The sequence below is a fragment of the Leptodactylus fuscus genome, chromosome 9 (assembly GCF_031893055.1).
Source record: "Leptodactylus fuscus isolate aLepFus1 chromosome 9, aLepFus1.hap2, whole genome shotgun sequence".
NCBI classification, from domain to species: domain Eukaryota; kingdom Metazoa; phylum Chordata; class Amphibia; order Anura; family Leptodactylidae; genus Leptodactylus; species Leptodactylus fuscus.
This window is the reverse complement of record NC_134273.1, coordinates 25,996,389-26,018,320: the sequence shown is the minus strand read 5'-3', so window position 1 is coordinate 26,018,320 and position 21,932 is coordinate 25,996,389. Positions and strand designations below refer to the sequence as shown.

Genomic DNA, 21,932 nt, shown 5'->3' with positions numbered 1-21,932 from the left:
GAGACTTCCACTGATCCATGCCCTCGCCGCAGAAACAACCCCATATACATGGACGCAATCGGTTTCAAGGCGCAGAACTGATCTGAACTGACTTCTATGTGAATGGAACCAAGTGCTTGTTATGGCAAAGTCTCTGTAGTTTTCCTTAGGAATAAGAGCTGATGTTCCTTTGTAGGATCACATGTTCCCAGTGATTCATATAGGTCAGTATATAGCGTACACCCTGTCTGACCCACATGAGCAGGCAGGCAACTATCTAACACACTCATTATAAAAATGCAGAACCCCTCGGTTCACCCCCAACCGCTCCGGCTTCACGTGTGCCGGGGATTTTTTTTTGATTTGTGCTTTTATTTAGCTGTAGTTGTCGGCTGTGTGTTCATACCCTGTCTGCCCCCTCTGGTATGTTCATGTGTATGCTTTCCCTTCTCAGTGATTTCCTATTTCAGTGTGGGCAGGAGAAACTGTCTTTTCTCTCTTTTCTTTCTCATTCTTTTTTTCCCTCCTGCTTTTTTTTCTCCTCCCTTTTTCCCCGTCTCTCCTCCTGGCTTTTTTTTAAATCCTTTTATATTAGAAATTATTTCCTTTGGCATAACCCACACCCTCACCAAGCTATACCCGGAGAAACCATGAATTAAATCAAGGTAAGCTGCTATGTCTCTTTTATTGCATGTCAAGCCGGTGGGATCTTCTCTTTAATTTGCCTTACAATAAGAGATAGTGATGATTATGATTATTATTATTAGTATTTCACTGGGTTAGAGAATCCAGATCGGATCCCTTTGGCTGGAGCTGCTAATACAACCTGTTGTGATGACAGCTTCAGGAAATTGCTCTCTTAACAAATCTTGCTGACAAAACCCATCTCTAGCGCAGAAATAATAATTGTGGTTTTTTTGCAATGAAAATGACAAATCAATTGGATCTCGTGCTTAACCCTTTGCTGTTTAGTTTCTTAGTTACATATATATATATATATATACATATATACTGGTAGAGCAAGATGCACTGACTTCAGGCTGCACTGCTAATATGTCATATACTGTATATAATATATATGTATTGTACATACTCTTATATATGTCATATATATTTATTGCATAGACTGTTATAAAGTTTACCGTTATCTTTAACCGCTTATGATCCGACTTCGCCATCGCCTCCCCCCATCCCTTTGCCATAGTTATTTCCTGACATTATACCAATGTAGATTCTTTTTGCAACTTTATAGACTTGGGAGTGCACGGCGCGTTGTCTGTTACTTGCTATTTATAATTGTGCCAGGTAATTTGCATTTATTCGCCACGTCGCTGCGATACACTGTAAACTTCAGTGCTGCATAGGCTTTTGTAGATCTATCTGATGGAGCTGATGTCCGTTGCGTTTTTTTTTATTTTTTATCTGGATCCGTCAGCGTTCATGACCTTTCTAGACTGTTTACTAGTTCTGAGCGTGTTGAATTCGGGATTTTCTGGTTTGTAGAAATCATTGCTATGACAACTGAATTTTCGGGGTTCACATGAAAGACAGCAAATATGCGGCGGCTTTACAAATCTGCCGTTAATTAAAGCCGGGATACGGTTTTGTGCAGCTCGGTTCGTGGATTAACCCTTACACGACTAGTGAGTTATCCCAAGTCAAGGGGTTGTTCACTTTAGATGGGATTATATTGGAAGTACCTATGACTTTAATGCTATCGCTGAACCACAAGGCCCAGCATGCCTAGCTTTTCTACCTGTTGCTTTTCACCAACCACAGGTTGCTGAGCCCATTTTAGGTTATCCCTAGTCACTAGGTAAACCGGCTCGTACTATGCTGAGTAACTGAAAGTGACATCTAGCAACAGGTGAAATCCAATGCATTACGATTTTGGCTACAATAGAGTTAACTCGCCATCGATCTTGCAGAAAAAAAAAAAGATGTCTGCAAATTAATTTGGAAAGCAGACCATATTCTAATTACCAGCCCTGGATTTGCATACTAATTTGTTAATGAATGCTCATGTACTAATATTTGAGAACTCATTTAAGAGAGCTGACCCCGAATCTAGAAACTGCGCCCTCTGGACAATTTTGTCATCAACCCTCTTATCTGAGAGTAGACAGTTTTCCGGTGATACGGTGAAGCCCCGGCTGTCAGAGCCTCTTGGGTAGCACAGCTAGTTTATAATCCCAGCTCCGCCATTGGCACAGGCACCTGTTTAGTGGGGTGTGACTTTATGGGGCAGTGATTGACAGTTCGGCTTCCCATGGGATTTTATCTTTTCCAGCGCAGCCCTCTGTGGTAGGTAAGTAGCATTAAAAGAGACACCAATAATTAAAATGACCCCCTACATGTTCTGCCACCTGCCGAAAGACTGCATGCAATCGGCAGTCCGGATCATTGGGGGAAGATGAGCTGAATGGATTTAATTATCTTTGTGTAGTTCGTTATAGGATTTTGCGTCTTCAGTTTTAGTCTTGGCTCATTTTAAAGAGACACTAATCCCGACGTCTATTTTATCTCTGTTTGCTGTGCAGTTGGATGTAGTCTATTGTTCTCTGTTATCTGCCGGCTCAGGGGGGGAATTGAACTGTCATTTTCTTCAACGGGAACGGGATTAGACCTGTAGGTCCATGACTCTGTTATGGGTACAAGATCAGTATACCTTCTACCGGCCTGGATCACAATAATGTGGGTCTAAGTTTGGGTCAGTAAAAGTACTGGTCCTGGTGACCACCTTACAAATTTAAGAAAGTGCCTACTCTGATAATGACTAAGAGGACACCCCAACTAGGGTTGAGCAATTGAGATCGGGAAAGATTGGATCCCGATCGGCGATCGCGATCAGGATCGGCTGGAAAATGATCGTAAATCGGATTTTGAAATCTCAAGATCGCCTCAACCCTACCCTACCCAATTAGGGCTGAGCGATCGGGATCAGAAAAGATCGAATCCCGATCGAGCAAATTTCACAATCACGATTGACTGGAAAATGATCGGAAATCGGATTTTAAAATCGATCCTGAAATATCAAGATCGGCTCAATCCTAACCCCAACATAGTCATAACTTGTATTATAAGCCATTAGCACGCATAGGAATTGCTATCCAGCTTTCCAAAGAACTTATTTAGCATAAATTTGCATAGTTAAAGGGACTCTCCAAGACTTAAAGAGTTTGTCTGGGATTGATATAAAACTGGCAAATAGCAGTGAATAGGACACAATAAAGTACCCCTCTACTCTCTTGTTCAATCCCCCATTGCCCCAGTGCTGCTATTATGATGGTCCCCACCGTGTAAATAAAGGCTCATGGTCCCTGGTGCAAAAACTCCGCTTGGACCATGTGCCAAACTACGCCATGTGCCATCCATACATTTTAGCAGCATTTCTCTGTCCTTCTTTATCTGGTCCCAGACACCTATGAGAACTTGTTCGCAACATGTATTTGCACACAAACTTCCCACCATTCCCATACCCCGTTGTTTCCCCCATATAGGCCATTACCTTCCCCACAGAATTCTTCCTTCATGATATGCTGCTGGCCAACTGTTATTTTTACCAAGAAAGGGTTTGTTTTCTCCTTTCTGACAGTGGAAGGTTGTGCATCATAAGTCTCCCTCCAGTGCACCAGGGGGCAAGGGGAATACATTTACTATGGACAGACTAGTAGACCTTAAATGAAATTAGAAAAGAGATTAAAAAAGTTTATCTGACCCCGGTGTGATGAGAGTGACCTCTGGCCTCTTTGGCTTCTGGAACCGGTCAGAGCTGTGTCCACTGCAACCCGTATAGCTACACCGGTGGACATGACCAGTCGCTTTCCTCAGAGATGGTGCTGGAAAGTGCGGCTATATCATCTTTGCCAAACTTTTGTAAATCCCAGGCAACTGGAATGGAAAAAAATAAAGCTTGGCAACAGCAAATGTTACAAATTTTAAAAAACTCTCAGCACTCACCTGTTATATTCCCTGCTGATCCAGGGCTGACGCTCTGGTAGACCCGCTTGCTTTCCAGGAATGATGACCCGGCACATGAGCTTTACAGCCAATCACTGACCTCGGTAATCCAGTAAGTAGTGATCGGTTACAGTGCTCATGTGAGTGGAGTTTTTATTAACAATTTAACCCCTACTCACTCTTTCCTGCTGATTTCCCCGCATGCCACTACTTATTGTACTTCTTGCAATCTATTCCCACAAGCAAAGTTTCCTCCTAGGTCAGTAATGCAGAATTGTGCATGGATCCAGCAGATAATGAAGATCAATAATAATAACTATTTTATGCAATTATCTTCACTTGAAGAACATCCTGGGATTGGGGTGTAAAGTCCACGGAAAGTGGGTGGTACGTGGCCTGTGAGCGAGAATCTGTTACCCTTTACTTCTATATGGTGGAAAAATGTGCTCGGTGCAAGATATTATGGGGAAATATTGCAAGGAAATAATGACTGCTTGGCCTGCTCTTAAGAAGTGTACATGGCAACTGAGAACTACTGTAGATACGTAACGTACAATCAATAGGTTGTATTCATGCAGAAACTGGAGGATGACTTCATGTGACATGGACGTCCTTTAACTCTTTCCTTGCTGCTGTGGTATGGTGGGGTGCATTCATCTAAGCAGCCATTGGATATATAGATAGTGAACAGACAGTGAAAAAAATTACCACAAACCCCAGAAACTAGCAGTTTTTAACGTCCGTTTTCCATTGAGTCACTTTTTTTCCATCCGTTTTTTGATGATCTGTCAATTTTTAACCCCTTCCCGCCAATGGCAGTTTTTGACTTCCTGACCAAAGTCGATTTTTCAAAACTGACATGTGTCACTTTATGTGGCAATAACTTTGGAACGCTTTAACTTACCAAAGTGAATTTGAGATTGTTTTTTCGTAACACATTGTACTTCATGTTAGTGGTAAATTTTGGTTCATATGTTTTGTCTTTAATTATGAAAAATAGAAAATTTGGTGGAAATTTTGAAAAATATGCATTTTATAAAGTTTGAAATGATGTGCATTGCATAGTCAGACCGCCAAAATTATATCATAAATCTCATGTCCCAGATCTCTGCTTTATGTCGGCATCAAACTTTAGTCATCCTTTTATTTTTTACAGACATTATAAGGTTTACAAGTGAAACAACAATATTCAAAATTTTCAAGAAATTTTCCAAACCCATTTTTTAAGGGACTAATCCAGTTATGAAGAGGTTTTGAAAGCCCTTTTTATTAAAACCCCCCATAAGTCACCCCATTTTCAAAACTGCACCCCTTAAATAAGCCAAAACAACATATACCTAGTAATTTAACCCTATAAGTGCTTAACAGGAATTAAGACAAAATGGAGGTGAAATTTACACATTTGATTTTCTTTTACTAATATTTTCATTTAGCCCTAGAATTTGCACATTCACAAGGGGTTAAAGGAGAAAACGCACCCCACAATTTGTTATGCAACTTCTACCGACTACCATAGTACCCCACTTGTGGGTGTAAACTAATATATGGACGCACAGCGAGACGCAGAAGGGAAGGCGCGCCAAGGAGCTTTTAGAGGGCAGATCTGGCTGTGATCAATTTCAGGAACCATGTCGCATTTACAAAAGCCCTTGAGGTGTCAAAATAGTGGAAACCTCTAGAAAGTGACCCCGTTTTGAAAACCGCACCCCTCAAAGAAATTATCAAGTGCTGTAGTGAGCATTAGTAACCCAGAAGTGAATGTGTAAGCTGTGCGGAGTAAATTGGGTACACCAAATCCCATTCTATTTTCCCACTAGCTCCTATGACACGGACGGGGAAGAGGGGCATTCTGGGGGGTCAGCGCTGGTGTATTCTCTCTCATAAGCTCTAAATATGGGGTGTCCCCTGAAAACGCTTGCACAGCTTACACATTTCCTTATAGTCGAATCCACTTATGTCCCAATGATTTGGCGACTTTTAGGGTTTTTGTCTTCACATTGTACAAGCTAGGTTTTTATTATTATTTTATGGCAATGTGGCCATATGAGGGCTTGGTGTTTGCGGTATTAGATGTACTTTTCAATGCCACTATTTTGGGGCCTGTAACTTATTGACTGCATTTTATTAACTCTTTCTGGGTGGGATGTAAAAGGAAACATCAATTCTGGCATTGCTTTTTAGCATTTATTTTTTTTCCCCGTGCAGCGTACAGCATAAGTAACATGTGACCTTTATTCTGCGGGTCGGTACGGTTACGGCGATACCTCATTTATATGATTTTCTAATGCGTTGCTATTTGTGCAGAATAAAATTCAATTCAGGGGAAAAAAAATCAATTATTTTTGCATCGCCATCTTCTGAAAGGCATAACATTTTCATTTTTCGGTAGAAACAGCTGGTTGAGGGCTTATTTTTTGCTGGATGACCTCTGCTTTATATTGGTACCATTTTGGTTTTCATCAGACCATTTGATTACTTTTTATTGAACATTTTGTAAGGGAAAGTAGTGAATAATCATTAGTTTGTGCGGTTTTCTACGGGTTTTTTTTTTATGACGTTCGCCGTTCGGGTTAATGTTTTAATTTTATTGTTCAGGTTATTACGGACGCGGCGATACCAAATATGTAATGTTTTATTTTTCTTTATTTTACATAATAAAATATTTTATATGGGAAAATGGGATTTTTGGGGCTTTATTTATTTCTAATTTATTTTAAACTTATTTAAACTTTTTTATTTTTACTTTTTTATAACTTTTTTTTCTGTCCCCATGGGGGATTGAAGTAGTGATCTGCTGATCTCTGCTTCACTAGATGTACGCTGCAATACACGTGTTACACGTATATTGCAGTGTATAGGAAGCTGTCAGCCTGTGTAGATGCACAGGGCTGGCAGCTTCCTTTTTGGCATGGTCAACCAGGTACGTGGAGGGGACGGCATGGGGCAGACCCGGGGTTACTGAACAGACCTCGGGCTGCCCATTACCAACACTGGCACCCCTCGAAACCGTCGGACAGGGTTCCAAGTTGAAGCTCAGTGTGAGCCAGATTGCTGAGGAGAAACCCCAGTAAAACTTCTTGACCTCACTTCTTATACCCTGACTACCTTCTGGGGTCAAGACGTTTTACTGGGGTTTCTCACACTGATCTTCAACTTAGAACTCAGTCCTCTTGGAACAGACCACCTGTCAGTCTCCCACTGGTCCACGGACCATCTGCTTCCTGCAGGTCACCAGCAGCACTGTCTCTGGAGTTGGATCCTAGGTATGGGTGTGGTGAACCGTGTTTCTCGTGTCGCTCTCCAGCGCCCTCTTGGTTCACACCGTTACAGTAGCCATAGTCTATCACCCTCTGGATGTGTAATAAAAACTTGGTGTAGGACTTTAGCTTGTTCTTTAGTTTGGGCCTTGTCTTAAATACTGTTGTTTTGCATTATTTTCTTTATATTAGCTGAAATATTTTTGGTCACTTAAAGAGAACCTTTCACCACCTCTAACAAGTCCAGCTCTTCAAATCCATTAACAGTCACTGATCCACTGATTCTGGAACAGTTGAAATGTTTTCCCTAGCTCCCACCATTCCCGAGCAATCAATGCTGTTAGATTTAGTGTCTGATATAGAATCAGTACTGTGAAGTGCAGACAAGGGTGTGACTCTGAGCTCTGACATTGGCTGCCTCTTATTGGAGCTCTGAATCACACCCCCTGTCTGACACCGCCCAACGGACATTACAGAGTCTAAATAGCACATCAGGCACCAAAACTAACTGATCATGTTGCTCTGGAATGGTGAGGGCTAGAAAGAAAATTCCAACTGCATGGAAATAAGTGGGACAGTGAGCAGCGATCACTATAGGGATCAAGTCCGCTTAATTTATTGATCACTGGGGATTTATCAGATGTGTCCTATGACCACCCTTTCTAATAGAATTACTTTCCAGCATACATTGAGTAACTTTGTACTTCTCTTGCACCAATCCTGTATTACAGCCTGTATTTTAGCTCAGAGTTCCACTCACAGCTCTGCAGACTTCACAGCTGAACTCTTCTACCATTCCTTCCCCCTCTGCATAGAGCTTCCTCTGGTCATTTGACTTCTGTTAAATGTTAGGAAAGATATAAGAAAAGCAACATGCATAAAAGCAATGGTGCTGGCCATCATGTCTAATCACATTGCAGTTGACATATTTCTAAGGGTGCATTCACACACAGCAGTTTTTTTTTGCAAAAATTTCTCTGATTGAAATTCATCTTAATAGGTTTGCTTGAAAGTCCAAACTATGGATTTCTGCAAGTTCCTTTAAGGTAAATAGAACAGATTTTTTTTTAGACATTCCTGCCACAAATTCTGTTACATGTGAACATACCCTAAGGCTGACAGGAAAGCAAATACAGCTTCCTGGTTGTTTAGTAGTAATTTGTATAATTCTCCCCGGCGACTTTTTAAAGCATATGTGACAAGAATAAATCCTCGAGTGATGAGAAGGTTAAAAGTTTCCTTTACTGTTCTGCGTTCTCGGAGATCAATTCCTTTCCTTTCCATTACAAAAATGCAAATGAAAACCACATTGTAATGCAGTGTGCACACTTGGCTTAGGATCTCTAACAGTAGACAATAAGGAATTGTTCTTGATGGTTTATTATGCACATCAACGAACAAAAGTGAAAGCCTCCATAACAATTAGACTTATACTTTAATATGGGATACTTAGACCCAGAGGCGTAGTTTGGGAAACCTGGGCTTAAGCCCCAAAACTGGATAAAAGGAACCTGTCACAAAGAACACAGTATGAGCTAAGGCGATTGATATATAGTGGGAGAATAGTTATTATAACCTGTGATTTGTTCATGGAAGCCCCTGTTCACGCTCTGTTTAGGAGTCCAGTGGGCGGTCCTACCTAGTAATTGACAGTCTTTGCCCTTCTCAGTGCTGTGTTTCCTTGTACACTTGAAAAAGGGGTTCAAACCCCGAAACGCGTAGTGTTGGTCAATAAGAGTCTTAGCTTGGGTATCCTTGGTGAAGCATGGTTCCTTTCCATTGGACCCAGGCCATGGGTCTCCGTCTGATCCTTCTAGTGCATATAATATAGAGAGGGATATCAGGATAAAGGGGCACAACAAGATCCTAAATACCCATAATATATTATAAAGAGCCAATTTATAAACACTTAGACAGCCATAATTAAAGAGATTTTACCATTACCATTGGGGCGTCCCCAATGATGCGAGAGAACTCTCCGCCTCCATCTTCTTCAGGAATGGGTCTTCATCATGTCTTCTTCCAGGGGTTGGCTTCAAAATTCTAGGCCTCGGGCCTAGGGCAAAGCCGACTGCGCATGCCCGACGGCCACAAGAAAATGGCTGCTTACACAATATTGTAAGTGGCCATTTTCTTGTGGTCGTAAGGCATGCACAGTCAGCTGCCCAAGGTCTAGAAGTTTGAAGCCACCGCCGGAAGAAGATGCAAGGAAGACCCGTTCCTGAAGAAGATGGAGACAGCGCTGGAGAGTTCTCCGGTAGCATTGGGGACACCCCCAGTGCTGTTTGAGCACTGGGGCCCACCCCCAGTGCTGCAAGATAACTCATTTGCGTACCAGCAAAAACCGGGATTTATACCAAACGGCCGTGCGGAGAAGACATCTAAAGGTAGGAGATGAATAGCCTTTCTTAAGGCTATTCCTATGTGTTAGGGACAAAAAAAAAATTAGATTTTAAAGTGGGGCCTTTGATGTGGCTTCAGAGTGGGTGTGGCTTGTAAAGGGGGTGTGGTTTATTAAAAAAAAAATATTTTTGCCTACACCACTGGTTTATACGTTCCCTGGATATGAACGCCAAAAGTTGAAAAGTATGGGAGTAGCTGAAGTCATAGACCCTAGAGTGGGGGGCAGGACACGGAGTGGTCAGCTCCTAATTATCCATTATTAATGAATGCGATATACTTTTTACAAGTGTATATAACACCTTCTCCAATCACACATAGAGTATATCTCCCCCTTTATCTCTTGACAAATGACTCACCCACTCATTTTTGTTATGGATGCATAATTTCACGTCTCTATGTGCAATCGCTTTCTACTTCCCTCCCGTTTTCTTTTAATTACACCAAATTAATTGAATAAGTGACAGATTTGGCATTCACAGGAGCTATTGAAAAGATATTCTCAGGACTAGGAATGACTAATTACTTATTGATATTAGCACAATGCATCCTGGAGCCGACAAGCACGATTGATAATAAGCAGGAGTGGAATAGATAATGTACATACCCCGTCTTTATCCTCTTGGCAGAGATATGTAGTGCATTGCTTACTTAAGTTAACCCCCTCCCACTGCAGCCATATTTCGATTTTTGTTTTACCCTCCCCGCCTTCCAAATGGCATAACTTTTTTATTTTCTGGTCACAGAGCCACGTGAGGGCATCATTTTTGCAGGACAAATTATACCTCGTAATGGTATTTAATATTCCATAGAATGTACTGGGAAGATGGGAAAAATCAGAATGGGGTGAACTAGAGAAAAACTGCCTTTGATGCAGATCAAGCCCAAAATGGTGGCACCCATGTGACACTGGGGAAGTGACACTTAGGGCATCTTTGACTGAGGCTATAGGGAGGGTAAATAGCCATAATCAATGTGGGCATTGATCATGGGCATTGCTGCTGGGTCTCTACTATGTAATACAGTGGAAAACCGGTGGCTATGAAGGCCACTCAGTTTCTAAGTGGCTGCCATATTTAAATACCCGACACCTGATGTAATAATATGGTGGATATCGAGGATGGGTTAAAAGTTAAACTTTTGGCCAATAAAAGTCATTGAAAATTTTGCAGAATTTTAAAGATTTGCTCTAGCCATCTTAGTGGTGACGGTCTGTTGTCTTGATGCCAGAGGTTACAACCATGAATGTAGGAACTTTACTTATTGTGGCCATATTAACAGTATTGTGAACATAGCCTGAGGGTTAGTTCACACAGGGGGTGGTATGGCGCATTTTGGTCCCAATTGTGGCGTGGCTTCTGACAATCGTGGCTTCCCTCTCCGGAGTAAGCTCGAATGAATGGGCCCAGTCCGGAGGGTACTACCACAAGGTGGACGCCGGGGTTGAATCAGGCGCGAAGTCCGCCTGAAGAAAGGGCAGCTTGCTTCTTTTTTCTGTGAGTGGGAACATACCGCTCACGGAAAAAAGTAAGCTAGGGGTCCACATAGACCTCTATTGTGAGGGGGGCGGATTATGATGTGGACTCAGCACCAAAATCCGCCCGCTCTTTCCCCGTGTGAACAAGCCCTAAGTTGGTTAGAGAAAATCTAATACTCTAAATCTTTTTATAGTCTACAATATTAACCATGGTTATTTTCATCGAGAAACAGCTTTAAAGGGAAACTCCAGTAAAAATCCATAGCAATTATCTTCAGATTCCCGAATGATTAATTTCTGAGCTATATTGTTTGCTTGGTGATAGAACAAATATGTCTGAGACGCTGCTTAGCAACAGCAGATGTGGTCCATGAATGACAATCTGGACCTGCCCGCTATTATACAGATTTGCTATTGTCCCTTATGCCTGCAGTAACCTTGAGCTAAGACTCTGTTCACATCTGCACTGTGGTTTTTGATTATAACTGAAATGACAACACAGAGCTGATTCCACTACATGATGGGCACCAATAACAGCTGATGGGCCCCAATGAGTTTAAATCGGCTCCATCGGGTCCTCTAAGGTGACTGTCAAATGTTCTGCATGCAAATGTAACAGAATCTTCAGGGATCAGGGAAAATCTGCATCTAGTGTAAGTTACAGTAAAATTTCAGGATTACCATGGGGTGACCCTAGATATTAAACCCTATGCCCCACCAACTTAAAAAAAACAAAACAAAAAACACCTTCTTATGTGAATTCTGGTTTATGTCCTTTGGGGACCTGAGAAACGGAAACCTTATCCTCTTAAAAAGGATGCAGAAAACCACAGACCCCATAGACTATAAGGCCAGATTCACATGGGAGTTTTTTGGACTGGATTTTGACATGGTGGCCGCCTCAGAATCTGGTCCAAAAATGGCTAGCCAAGACTGGATGCCGGTGCAGTGCACCGGCATCCAGTGGTGGCACTCTGCTCTGGATTAGGCCCAAATGAATGGGCTTTGTCTGGAGGGAGTGTCGCAAGGCGGATGTCCGTGGCTGAATCAGTTGCGGAATCCGCCTCAAGAAAAGGGCAGGTCGCTTCTTTTTTCTGACAGAGGGGACAAACCTCTCGTGGAGAAAGGAAATGACCGGTTCCCACTGATTTCAATGGGAGGCATTTGTTTTTTTAATGTAGTTTGTGAGCCTCTGATAGGGATCACAATGTATATTTATTTTTCCTATCAATATGTCTATATAGAAAAGGAGGAAATCCACACAAGCACAGGGAGAACACACAAACTCCTTGCAGATGGTGTTTCTGGTGGGATTCAAACCCAAGACTCCAGTGCTGCAGTGCTAACCACTGAGCCACCATGTTGCACCTTAGGTGGTGGATTTAGGAGGTGGATTTAGGAGGTGGATTTTTGAGCTGGATTCTGACGTGGATACTGCGTAAAAATCTGCCCTAAAAAACCCTGTGTGAACCTGGCCTAATAGGGTCTGGCTAGGTTTCCACCCAGTTCCTTTCTGCAGGACTTTTGTCTCCTGAATTTTAAGCGAAATGGGGGACGGAGTCTCGTGCTGAGAGTCAAACCTCGCGTGGCCAGAGTGTTTAGACCTTAAATAAGCAGATACTTTTATCAATTTTGCACATGTGGTGGATTAGCGACACTTGGACTGGATTCACACAACCGAGTCCGGAACAATATTCGGTATGTGGGCCTTATTTCCCAGAGGGAGCTCAGTTCCCTGCTTCATAGTGCGCTATGACACAGTGGCCTCACACATAGCCATCCTACTACATTTTTGTATTGCCAAAGAGGTATAAGTTCAGCACTGTAATGTTCCAGCCATTTTGGAGCACACTGCGTCATAATTCACTAATGTTACAGCTAGTTCAATTCACACAGCCAAGTTCAGTCTGGAAAATAGGCCCAACAAATGGACCATTTTTCCCAATTGGGACTCTGATGTAGAAATCTAGCTTCACTGTTTTATGTCTTTGGCTACTAAATTTATTATAGTACCTTTTTTTGTAACACATGATGCACTTGGGTATTACTTTAGTCTTATTAGTACTAAAAATATATCACTTTGTTACTTTTTAAACTTAAAAATTAAATTAAACATTAAAATTTTTGGTTTTCCCAGTCTTGACATATAATATGTATAGTCATGGGTAAACAGGTGGCTAATGGCTAAATAGGTATAGGTTATGGGGATTTTTCTCCTTTGCATTCTACCATATATTTTTTCTTCTTTTTGCACATATATAATTTGTTATGTAATGTTCCCCAACCTCTGGCAGAAGTTCATACCTTTTGCTATATTTTGCTGTTTTCCTCTGTAACTGGGGCATCTACAACATCCCAATTTACAGGGAGAAGCAGCCATCTGTAATGACTAGAGATGAGCGAACACTAAAATGTTCGAGGTTCGAAATTCGATTCGAACAGCCGCTCACTGTTCGAGTGTTCGAATGGGTTTCGAACCCCATTATAGTCTATGGGGAACATAAACTCGTTAAGGGGGAAACCCAAATTCGTGTCTGGAGGGTCACCAAGTCCACTATGACACCCCAGGAAATGATACCAACACCCTGGAATGACACTGGGACAGCAGGGGAAGCATGTCTGGGGGCATAAAAGTCACTTTATTTCATGGAAATCCCTGTCAGTTTGCGATTTTCGCAAGCTAACTTTTCCCCATAGAAATGCATTGGCCAGTGCTGATTGGCCAGAGTACGGAACTCGACCAATCAGCGCTGGCTCTGCTGGAGGAGGCGGAGTCTAAGATCGCTCCACACCAGTCTCCATTCAGGTCCGACCTTAGACTCCGCCTCCTCTGGCAGAGCCAGCGCTGATTGGCCGAAGGCTGGCCAATGCATTCCTATGCGAATGCAGAGACTTAGCAGTGCTGAGTCAGTTTTGCTCAACTACACATCTGATGCACACTCGGCACTGCTACATCAGATGTAGCAATCTGATGTAGCAGGCCCGAGGGTGCACTAGAACCCCTGTGCAAACTCAGTTCACGCTAATAGAATGCATTGGCCAGCGCTGATTGGCCAATGCATTCTATTAGCCCGATGAAGTAGAGCTGAATGTGTGTGCTTAGCACACACATTCAGCTCTACTTCATCGGGCTAATAGAATGCATTGGCCAATCAGCGCTGGCCAATGCATTCTATTAGCTTGATGAAGCAGAGTGTGCACAAGGGTTCAAGCGCACCCTCGGCTCTGATGTAGCAGAGCCGAGGGTGCACAAGGGTTCAAGTGCACCCTCGGCTCTCCTACATCAGAGCCGAGGGTGCGCTTGAACCCTTGTGCAGCCTCGGCTCTGCTACATCAGAGCCGAGGGTGCGCTTGAACCCTTGTGCACACTCTGCTTCATCAAGCTAATAGAATGCATTGGCCAGCACTGATTGGCCAGAGTACGGAATTTGGCCAATCAGCGCTGGCCAATGCATCCCTATGGGAAAAAGTTTATCTCACAAAAATCACAATTACACACCCGATAGAGCCCCAAAAAGTTATTTTTAATAACATTCCCCCCTAAATAAAGGTTATCCCTAGCTATCCCTGCCTGTACAGCTATCCCTGTCTCATAGTCACAAAGTTCACATTCTCATATGACCCGGATTTGAAATCCACTATTCGTCTAAAATGGAGGTCACCTGATTTCGGCAGCCAATGACTTTTTCCAATTTTTTTCAATGCCCCCGGTGTCGTAGTTCCTGTCCCACCTCCCCTGCGCTGTTATTGGTGCAAAAAAGGCGCCAGGGAAGGTGGGAGGGGAATCGAATTTTGGCGCACTTTACCACGCGGTGTTCGATTCGATTCGAACATGGCGAACACCCTGATATCCGATCGAACATGTGTTCGATAGAACACTGTTCGCTCATCTCTAGTAATGACATTAGCCACTGGCAGAGCTGATCTAGGTCTGTTGCTGCCTCTTTTTATTATGGAGAGTGATATCTACGCTTTCAAAGAGAAGACAGATGCAGTTATACATGTGGAAGCTTTAGTTCAGTTCTAAGGCGCTACCGTTGTTAATGTCCGTTGCTGTCATCAGTCAAAGGGTAACAGCAATGGACATTAAATGACAGATGGAGATGGAGCCCCTTTAGTCAGGTGTCCATCTGCATTTGCCCCAATGTAAAAAATATGATGCAAGTTTTCTTCTGTTGTGTTTTTTTTTTTTTACTTTTCTGATGTTTTTCTGTCATCTGACATTGTGCATGCAGGACTTTTCCTTATGTTACAAAAGTAAACAAACATGACGGAAGAAAGTGTCCACCATGTTGTTCACATTAGTGTCAACGTGAATGGACACTGATGGAGAAGGCCCTGTCTGTGTCTGCCACTCCGTTACAATTAATATATGTTGCTGTCCTATGATGGATGACAGAAACGGACATTAACAAAGGCAGTGTGAATCCACCCTAACAATGGACAGACCTGGGATATGTACTACCTGCCCGCAAAAATAGTGGGTAGTTGTACCAGTAAACTTTTCTAATCCTCTGTTCACATGTGCATTTTGACGTTTGTAACCCGCAGTACTCGACAGATCCCTTGGCCAATGGCAAACATTTGTAGAGCGTTTTTCTGACAGAGACTCAAAGCACAGGAAGTGTTGTGGAGTAGGGGAGTTAGCGGCTGCCCTACAGGTTCTCATCCCCAACAATGGTCAGTTGTATGTTCAGGGAAGCAATTTAGTTATCAGTATATTTTGGGATGTGGAAGAAAAATAGAGTACCTAGAGGAAATCCACAGAAATGCAGGGAGAACATACATATTCCTTGCAGATGTTGTCCTTGTTCATATTTGAAAATAGGACTCCAGCACTACACCTCTAACCACTGAGGCATCATGGATGTGAACATAGGCTTACAAATAATGTATCGGACATATCAATCAGATTTCGGCAGCATCCAAACAGTTGTCCTTATCAGTACTGATATGTAAAACGCAGCAAAATCGACCAACAATGAAGACACCTGTGGTGCTTGATACGTCGCTATTAGAGATGAGCGAACAGTAAAATGTTCGAGGTTTGATATTCGTTTCGAGTAGCCCCTCAATATTTGACTACTCGAATCGAATATCGAACCCTATTATAGTCTATGGGGGGAAAATGCTCGTTTCAGGGGTAGGCAACATTCGATCAAATTATACTTACCAAGTCTACAAGTGAGGGTCGGGCTGGATCCTCCGAGAAGTCTTCTCCGTGCAGCATCCCCGCGGCATCTTCCGGCTCTGAATTCACTCTGCCAGGCATCGGGCCTGGGCAGAGCCGACTGTGCATGCCCGCACTACAAGCGGACATGCGCAGTCGGCTCTGCCCAGGACCGATGCCTGGCAGAGTGAATTCAGAGCTGGAAGACGCCGCGGGGAAGCTGCACGGAGAAGACTTCTAAAGGTAGTAGAAGAACCAGCGTTGATTGGCCGACTGTATAGCATTCGGCCAATCAATGCTGGTTCTGCATCGAGCTTTTACATTCGAATAGCGAGTGGTACTCGATCGAGTACTACTGGCTCATCTCTAGTCGCTATGTTCTACGTGTTATTACCACTTTTTGAGATGCTTGTTAAATGTGTCTTTTTTGGAGTTTTCAGGCCTGGAAGGGAACTGAATCAGATATTTGCGCCTCCAGGCAAGTTCTTAATTTGCAAGTGCTGACGTTTTTTGTTTGATAACAGATATCAGAGCTGGTCAGGGAACTGATAGAGGAAACCCTCACAGGGAGGCAAATAACATTAACTGCCTGCTACTAAGTTGTACCGAAGTCTTTTATTTCTCGCTGTTTATTTTCAGCCACATCCTTTACAATCCCTTTACCGAGTATGATGGACATATGTCTTTTTTCAACCATACTATGTAACAGATGGGGATCAGAAATGTATCTCAACATCAATTTTAACAGATATTTTGTAAAAATGAGAGGGATTTGAAACAGAAATATTTCAGTAAACTAAAAAACGTAAAAAAACCACAGTGTTTTACAGTTTGCACACATTGCGATTTCCGAAACCATTGCATTTTTTGGAAATCGTGTCAATTATACCTACAGAAATGCCAGTGGTTTCCCTATAGGTATAATGGAAGCAGAAAGGCCACAGAGAAAAACGCTGCTGGAAAAACCGCAATGCATTGCCGCCATGGTTTTTCCTGTATGGCACGCTATGTGCCAAAAAGCGCAACGCATCGCGGTTCTTTCCACAGCGCATTAAATAGAAAGTTCGCTGAATTTTCCTCTGCAAACTTTCTGTTACAATATAATCTATGGGGAAACCGTTTCCGTACATATAATTGACATGCTGCAATTTCCACTCTGAGACGATTCTGGAAATCGCGCCGTGTCCGCACTGTAGTTTTTACCGCAAGGTGGGCATGGGATTTGCTAGACTCCCATCCACTTTGCACTTACTGTAAAATGCCACAATTTTTACTATGGCGTTTCTGTTTCATGGGGCCCCAGTCTTAAATAGTTTTCCAGGCTTATCAAGTGATGACCTATTCATAGGATAGGTCATCAATTGAAGGTCAGCAAGGGTCTGACACCCGAGGGCCCTGCCGATCAGCTGTATGAAGACATCACAGCACCATAAAACCAAGCACAGTACTGTATAGTTTACAGTGGCTGTGCTTGACATCGTAGCAGTACCCCGTTCACTTGAATGGGACTGAGCTAGGAACAGGTAATGTGACTGAATAACATGTGGAATAACATGACATCGCCTGACCACTTTATTCGGCTGGTTCACTGGGGTCCTAGGTGTTGATCTTCAACGGAAGACCTATTCTATTTAAAGGATAGGGCATCAATTGATGATCCTGGATAGAAACCCTTTAAGATTTGTTCTACTTATTCTAAGTCTCCATTTTGATGTTATTGAACCTCATTGAAGGATCCATCGGGGAGGTTTATCTTGTTCCTTCAGGTTGGCTGAGGTTCCAGCATTAGTGACCAGGTCTCTGCTCGGTGCCACATGTTGCTTCTGTACCGTGTCTGATAAAATAATCATTCGCCAGACCTGAGGGAAATAATTGGGATGTTAAATCTCCTGCCAACACTGGGCTTTCTGTGTTTTGGCAGCAGACTGACTTCAATGCATGAACTAATGTAATTAATGTGTCTACCATGTAGATTTCACAAAGTTCTAATAAAATTAAAAACCAAATTAAGGACAAATTGATACTAAATATAGTCGTGTTAGCTCCAACACTGCAGTATACCTTGTGCATTCACTTGGTGCCAATTCACATACATAACAGTATTGTCTGTATACCATGGATCTCTTACCATGGTATTATTCTATAAAGATTCCAAAAAATATCAATTCCTCCTGAAACTTTCCCATAGGGACCTGTAATCCACGTACTGTATATTGTTAGCGTTGAAATGCTCAAAAACATATTATATTATTCTGATACAGCCGCCATATATATCATTAATATTGTACTTATATATGCCATTGACTTGTACATATACATTCCATACTATGAGAAGGATTATTGTTCAGTACTGTGGGACCGCAGAGACTAAAAATGGCCAAATATTCGTTACTGGAAGATTGTAGACTTTTCACATACGGTAGTCTTCTATATTCAAAGGTTGTTTGGATTTGGTGTCAGAGAGATGTTAGCCATATTCAGACATATGACCGAATCAGAAGATCCGCGTCCTCTGATCATAGCCGTGGATGGAGTCAATGTTTGCATTATAAGCCGAGAGGTGTTTAACATCGGATTAGATGGATTTAGAAGACATTCCTTTGGGAAATATAGACATTCTTGGGGTCACATATCTGATACCCATTCTACTTATAAACCCAGGCTCACTAATAATAGGATTATTTTGTGTATTTTTTCCTATGTAATGTGGCCATTAAAGGGATCATCCAGCTTTTTACACTGATGGCTTATACTTAAAACCTAAGCCATCAATTTTAGATTGGTAGTGGTCTGCCTGTTGACTCCTGAGACCCCTGCTTGTTAGCTTTTTCCCGTAGCGTGCGGTCTTGTCTGCCTCCTGACATTGTTTACATACTGAACATTGTTCACAAGTGATAGTATTAGTAGAAGTGGTTATCGGTACTGTATAGGTGTCCTATATAAGGGGATACGACTGCAGTACCCAGAACTACTGTTACTAATAGCACAGGGAGTGAGCTGAGAGCTGGGAAATAGCTGATCTGCAGGGGTCCCAATTGCTGTACCTTGGTGATGTTAAGAGTAAAAATCCTCCTTATTTGTATTTCGTCAGCCATCTTGTAACCTTTCACACATAAACTGTATAAGTAAGTCGCAGCTGACTATTTGTATATCTCTTATCTCCATGGTATATGGAGGTCACTGAGAGTCATTTAGCACCAACATGACATCTTATCTCTTTTTCCATGATATATACATATAGACATAGTGTGACATGTTAGTTCACATACATAAGTATTTTGAAACTTTCTTTGTTTAAGGACAAAGTCCATCCCAGTTTGGAAAGCAATAATGAGATGCAGATTACATCAGGCCTCAGCCAATAGTCATGTGCCAGGTTTATTTTATAACTCTACAACCAATCATGTTATGCCAACCATGTTATGTTATTAGAATAGTCCAACCTGCTCTTGTCTGTATTGTATTTAAACTACCTTTGTGCACCATTAAATTAGAACTCACTTGATACACCATCAGCTGTGTGCGTGTGTGACTTCTCCAGGCCTGATAATGGGCATGATTTCTTCAGGCCTGATATTTAATTTGGAACTCAGCAACATACTCTATTATGGGGACCCCTTGATGTCCCTAACAGTGATCTAAATTTGATGGTCTATCATATGGATAAACTATCCATTTTTAGAAGGTGGATGAACCCCTTACCCCTTTATTATTGGTGGTATCTTGTGCAGTCCATGATTGACACTGACCCATACACTAGAATGAATGGACCGTACTGGAATAGGACCTTCTGCATATTCTTCTGCTCTTATACAACCACCCAGACACATCTGTAAAAACTATTGATGTGTGGATGTGGCCATAGGAATGAATAGGTGCATTTATCATCCCCAATTACATACCTGTCACTGCGGACCATATATGGCAACAAACTTTAGTTGTATATATGGAGCCTTGTTCAGAGTCCTAAATATGGGCCGGTCATGCTCGGTCATCTTTCTGGAGCCATGACTCAGCAACACTGCTCAGCAAAATTTCCTGAATCTCTTTAACCTAAAGTCTGGACCTCTGTCTGTATGGTATACCTGAACCTTTTGCCTGAACCCAGATGTCCATGTCCCAGTTGTATACTTGACTTTATGCTATTGCATGGTATTTGGCCTACTATGGCTACTATCACTTTGTGACCCTCTTGGGATCTGACGTGTCTGTAGCTGAGCCGGACCCATGACAGTTAATAAGATTTCAATGGGATCTGCCAACAGTCTAATGTCTATGTGAGCCTCCTGACTTTTGGATTTCCAAATGTTGGGTTTCCGATCCTTTGTTCCTTCGCCAGCTTGTCTCTCGTCATTGAGATTACAATGGATGCTTGGCCAAGCCAAACATTAAGTCTAAGGGGAAGTCTTGAGAGAAAGCTGTGCTATATGTATGAGCAGCATAAGAATGATATGGTATTTTACAAAGGACTGTAAGGTTAAAAGAACCTGAGTGGTTAAAAATTCCTTAAAGCTGAAGCCCCAAGTTGTGAAAACAAATATTTTGGACGCTGTGTTTTACAGTACCAGCAAAGTGAAGGAGTTTTCATGTAATCTCATCCACATATTGTGGAGAAAAAATTCTGCAGAGATGCTGCTTGTCAGGAATACAGCATGCCAATTATGTACTTCTGGCTCTGTACACTGTATAGAGGCTGCACGTCATTACAGCATTTAAGTCAATGGAAGCTGAACTATAATAATAGCTCCTGGCTGCCAACTATGTACTTCCAGCTCTGTACACTGTATAGTGGCTGCACTTCGTTACAGCAGCTCAGCTCCCATTTAAGTCAATGGGAGATGTGCTGTAGTAACAGCTCCTGGCCACTGTATAGGGCCCCCAACTATGTTCTTCCGGCTCTGTACTCTGTATAGTGGCTGCATGTCATTACAGCAGCTTAGCTCCTATTGAAGTCAATGGGAGCTGATCTGTAGTAACAGCTCCTGGCCACTGTATAGGGACCCCAACTATGTTCTTCCGGCTCTGTACACTGTATAGTGGCTGGCTGCATGTCATTACAGCAGCTTAGCTCCTATTGAAGTCAATGGGAGCTGATCTGTAGTAACAGCTCCTGGCCACTGTATAGGGACCCCAACTATGTACTTCCGGCTCTGTGCACTGTATAGTATGAAAGTCAAAAGCAATCCTAAACAGCTGATCTGTGTGTGGGCCATGAGTATGATGCTTTTGAGAACAACCTCCTATCAATGGAGAACTGCCTGTGTGTTTATCTGTAGAGCAAATCCCAACTTTTAAAGAAATTTAAAGAAAAAAAACTTATTTTTTCAGGACATGCCAAAAGTTTACTTTCTATATGTACTGTGCACTGCCCGGCAATGGTAGTCAGTGAAGTGTAAGGTGATCCTTTGTACTGTCAGACAGCTGGTGACTTGGTCCTGTCCTATACCTTCCTAGGGTTTTATCCAAGCAATCCATCGAAGCAAATGAAAATGTCTATCCCAGTCATCTGTTTGACTGCAAGTCATTAGATAAGACGTACAAGTGAAGCGGTGTGCATTTAAAGGGATGACAGCTGGCTAAAGTGTCTGTCTATTCATGTTACTGCCTCTACTTGTAAACTCAGGTGCAGGTTGAGATCAGTTCTGTGACTCATAATATCCATGTCAAATTATAAGACCCTCTCGCACCT

The 21,932-nt window shown here is 42.3% G+C and overlaps 1 protein-coding gene across 1 annotated transcript in view; it reads left to right on the top strand.

Moving 5' to 3' along the window:
* Positions 1-398: 398 nt before the first annotated feature.
* The window catches only part of CACNA1E (calcium voltage-gated channel subunit alpha1 E), a 456,683-nt gene continuing 435,149 nt past the window's right edge, over positions 399-21,932 (top strand). The window contains exon 1 of the mRNA XM_075287936.1: positions 399-644. The gene's annotated coding sequence lies outside the window, so the exon portion shown is untranslated. The remainder of the gene's footprint in view (positions 645-21,932) is intronic.